This window comes from Phaseolus vulgaris, chromosome 3 (assembly GCF_051622355.1).
Source record: "Phaseolus vulgaris cultivar YP4 chromosome 3, ASM5162235v1, whole genome shotgun sequence".
NCBI classification, from domain to species: domain Eukaryota; kingdom Viridiplantae; phylum Streptophyta; class Magnoliopsida; order Fabales; family Fabaceae; genus Phaseolus; species Phaseolus vulgaris.
In genome coordinates this window covers 46,312,414-46,317,740 of record NC_143500.1, presented here as the reverse complement: position 1 = coordinate 46,317,740, position 5,327 = coordinate 46,312,414, and positions in this window count along the sequence as shown.

The window sequence follows — 5,327 nt, the reverse complement described above, 5'->3', positions numbered from 1 at the left end:
CTTTAACTGAATTAATACAATTCAATACACTACAGTTTTAATTTTATATAAATAAAAAAAATAAATATCCGGGCTGGTATTTTTAATTTAAAGAAGACATATTTTTTTCCTCTGAATTAATTACTATTTATGTGTCAACAGAAATAATGCATTTAAAAATTGGTATATTTTTATTCTCAATATTTGTAAACAAGTCTTAAACTGCGCGTATATAATTGGTTCAAATAATACATTAATGTTTATCAATTTTTTGAATTTAAAACAAATCAAATATATAATTTATTCTTTTAACTAACTATATAAATATGCCGTTTCTACTTTTAATGACATAATTATGTGCTATTTTTCAGTAAAAATTTGTTTTTTATTAATATTTCTATTGTTTTATGGAAATTTTAAATTGAAAAATATAGTTAATGTCTCATAAATGCAAAACGTATTTAATATTTATCATCACAAATGAGAAAATTGAGAAAAAGATATTATAAAAGGATTTAGAAATGTTCTGCATCAACTTTTTTATTTTCATTATTTTTTAATTTACAGAATTATTATATTTTGTATTTTGTTATTTTAAAATTTTAAATAATATTATTAATTATTTAATTTTTCTTAACAAAGAAAAATGATGACAAAAATGACAGAAAAAAATCAATAAAATAAACAAAGGATATACTAGAAAAATTTAAAGCCATTTATTTTTAATGAAAACATTGTTTATATTTTTAACGATCGTGTCACTAACTATAGAAACACTTTTAAAAAATTATGCAGTACATGTCTTGGTTTAGTGTACCGTTAATGTTATTCTCTAATTATGTTCAAATTCATACGTTTCATCTTTACACTTATTAATTTTGAATAAAAACCGAGAGAAAAACAGGGAATAAAGTTTGCACTTCTCTCGTAACTTATCACGTTATTTCCTCCTACCTACACTTGCATTAGATTTACAAGATTAGTTCTAGTTAGTTTTATGAACTTCTTAATCTTGAACTTTTTTTTTACAATGTGAATCAATGTAACCTTCAGAATACTGTTTTAGTAGCAATTCAATTTTAAATCATTAAATATTAAATGTAGAAATAAGTTTAGACAAGGTTCTAAAGAACTTAACTTCATTAGAATAACACAATTAATTAGAGTGAATCAATGTATTTGAGATATTGTTTAGTTTGGAATCACTTTTCTTTGAATAATGAGAATTATTTTTCATAAAAGTTGAAGAATGAGAATTTATCTTTACAACCTTTCTAAAAAAACAAGAACTTATATTACTAGAATCTATAAGTTATAATTTTCTTTAAAACAAAAAATGTTTTATTAAAAGATAAATATGTATTTAAATTATTGATTTCTACTCTTAAACAATATATATATATATATATATATATATATAATTAAGCCTAAAACCTTTAGTGTAAATCCTTCAAAACTGTATTAAAATTGTATTGTGTATAAGAATCTACCTAACTCAAATCAAATTGCTTAATACTGATACTTAAAAGCAAAAAGTTTTAAGAACATTATTTTATGGTAACTTACATGAAGTGGAAACCGTTACTATGTTAATTATATTTATTGAATGTGAGTATCTTATGCATATGAGTGATGTTGGCATTGGCATGCAGTGTCGTAAAGCATCCTCAAACGGTCATTTGGAGTCGCGTGTGTGCACAACACATGATGGTCCCAGCATGATGAATAGTATTTTGTATCATACCATAAAACCTAAACAAGTGATGAACAAAACCTTTTAATCTTTCTGGACCAGACAGACACACAACTTGGCCCCCACCCAACATTTGTTTTTCGAACGTTGCAAACTTGGAAAACGAACACTGTCTTCCATCCTCGGTTTGAGGTAACTGAGATTATTAAAATTTACGCCACTTACTTTCTAGTGATACCCATATTATATGCTCGATTTAAAACCAAAATGGGTATCAGAAGTCAATGACATTCTACAATGATAGTGGAAATAGAGGCACACAAAAAATCATTGCAGTTTCATCTTTTTCCAAAAATACTAGTAGTGCCTTTTTGCTGTTAACAACAATGCACTGTTCTTAAACTATAATTAACATTTTAGATAGTGAGATTATAAAACAAATGCTCTTCAACTCATGAAGCCATCAGTATTTTCTCCTAATGAATTCTTATTTGTATATCCACTTTTCAAAGTTATTCTTGTAATCTGATAACAACTTTTAAGTTGTAAGTTAGAAATGAAACTTGTAGGAATACTAGGAAAAACTAAAAAGGGCTTCATGAAAAAAAAGTATTTGAAATAATTGATTGATTAGTCGTAATTTTTACAGTTTGTAAATAGGTACTAGATGTAGGCTAGTTAAACTAGTATAAATATTATAGTGTTTTTTTCTCTATCTATTATACTTGTACTAGCTTTAATGTTTTTTACAAGTTGTTTGCAAAAAGCCCTTTTAAAACTCTTTTACAAGTTGGAGCAAGTTAGGCTTTTTCTAATTTTTATGATCTTAGGGTAATTTATTGAAGATTGAAAAAATTAGTTACCAAAGATAACCAAAACTCGAAATTAGCATTATAAGAATCCTGAAGATGTGTTTGAGATATTATGAAAACCCTTTGATACTTATGAATTTACTAAATTATTGAAAATGAGAATATATTATTATAATTGCATATCTTGTTTTTCCATAAAAAAAATATCCAAATTATGTAAAGGGTTTACAAAACTTCTTATTATAATTAACATGCAATACAAGAAAATTATTAAATAAAAATTATTTTTTTTAAAAATTAATTGTTATATTAACTAAATTATATACTATTGTAAAGATTAAAAAAAATTAATGATATCTAAATTAGTTTTTATTAACAAATAGTTTATAAATTGGTATCTAATTAGCTACCAAAGTTTTAGTTATCAACTCTAAAATTTAAATAATTGGTAGCTAACAATTTAAAAAATATTTATCAATAATAGAAACTAATTTAGATAACAATAATTTTTTTTCTCTAAAATAATATATAATTTAGTCAATATAAAAACTAATTATCTATTGTCTCTAAAAATATTTATATTTAATATTTTTTTAATAGTGATACTTACACTAAGTTATATTATAATATATAATTGAGTTATGCATATGATTATTATATGTTTTAATGTTTTCTTAATAAACAAGGAATACATAACCCTCTAGTTTTGTGTTTTTATTAAAATATGGAAATTGGATTATGTTGTTTTATAAAAGTGAATATATTTAATGAATAATTAGAGATTATATAGTTTTTGGAAGTGGTAGTTATGTTTGTTTGAACAAAATTTATTTATATTAGTCTATTATGATACTTTATTTGGGATTTGAATGAGTGGTTAATAAAAGAATTGAGTGTTTGAAATCAATTAAATGGTAACACAAATATTTTAAATTGTATTAAGGAATAAATATTTAAAATTAGAAAGAAACTTTCTTTAGTTGAATTGGAAATCAAATTGAGTCGAGATGATTAGGTAAGTCACTCAAGAGCAACTAGAAATCACTTGTGGCAAAGCACGGTTACTCAAGTATCTACTAAGTCGCTCAAGTAATGAGATTCTTTGTTCAAATTGCATTTGGTTGTTGAACATTTAGACAATTATCTCTTATTTAAGAGTTTCGTCACTTAAACATCAAAATAAATATTAAAACGACCATGTTTAGACACACAAGCGTCAATGAAATGTTTAAGCGAGAGAGGGGTCAAGACAATTTTTTTCTCCTCTTGAAAAAATGACACTCATCTATCACATTGGTCACTTAAATGACTCTCTTGTACGTGAAATCATATTTTGTGTGATTAAATGAATTATTCATTGAAAAAGTATATTACGTGATAGTTAGTTTGGAATGATAAATGATTTAAGGTGTGAATATAAAGTGAATTATCTCATAAATGGTTTTATTACTTATTTTGGTTTGCAAAGGTAATATATTGATTTGAGTTGTGATTAAAATAAAGGATGATAGTATAGATACTCTTTTGAAAAATCAATGATTACTTAATGTGGTAATAATCTTGATGTGATTGTATTATTGAATATTGAAATTCATGAGATATTCTAACTTCACTACAGAATAAACCAAGTAGATTAAATATTGTGTGGTGAAAAGTAAAAACAAATATATTTTTTAATCAGAATTTGTGATGTAGATGAAATGAATCACATATTATTAGTGTCTAACATATCTTACTTGGTAGAAGAATTTGTTTCCTAGATATTTGGGGAGATTTGGAATACTATGAGATTTCTTATAGCTTTGTGGAGGTAAGATGCATGTGTGTGATAATGATATTTTATGAATACTTGATAACCATTATGAAGAAAAAGATTATTATTGATTTATGTGCGATTTTATTTAAAGTAACTTACTTTCTCTTGTGACTTTGTATTTATCTAGTAATTTTTATAATTATCCTTCCTACTCTGACTAACTAGTTTTAAAATATTTTTTTCTTCTAAAATTATGCAAATTTTTAGTATAAATTCATACAGAATTTCAACAAAATTGATCTGAATTTAGTACACGAAGTAAAATATGCACGATTTTAAATTTTCAGAGATTGAGAATATATATATATATATATATATATATAAATATAAAAATGTCATTTTTTAGAAATTGAAAGCATATCTAATGTTAAATTGCATTAAGACAAACTCGATCCAAGTGCCCATGCTATAATATTAAGGTGCTTCTTTCTGCACTCCGACAAAGTTCTTCCTGCACCCCATCAAATGGGCCCATTTATTTGTTCATGCTATTCCTAACTGGACCCATGTTTGGGCTCCTTCGGCCTGTAGAACTGTTTCTTTTCATCTCAGTTATTAGGCTAGGATACAATAATATATAAAATTTACCAGCTTTTAGGGTCAGGGGCAATTTCTTATATTTAATATATATATATATATATATATATACCTTTTTAAATATTAATTACATTATTAAATTTTGAAACATTAATTTTTTTTAAAATAATAGATAAACAATATTTTTTTGGCAATGGTGCTTATCAATTTCATACGATATAGAACATTTTTACTTGATTTATAATATACATGGTATGAACATTAGTAACTGTACATTTTTTAAAAAATTCTTATTAATTATGTTGTTTAAAGAATTATTTTTATTATTCATTGAATAGTATATTTTCAAATCGTGTCACAACAACAATCAATACTGAAAACAAGTTGTAACATAAGTTTTTAATGTAGTTTAGTATTCAATTTATTTCTTTAATATTTAGATTAAGAGTTTTTTTAGATTTAATGACTTAGGGTCAAAAGCATTCTAGAG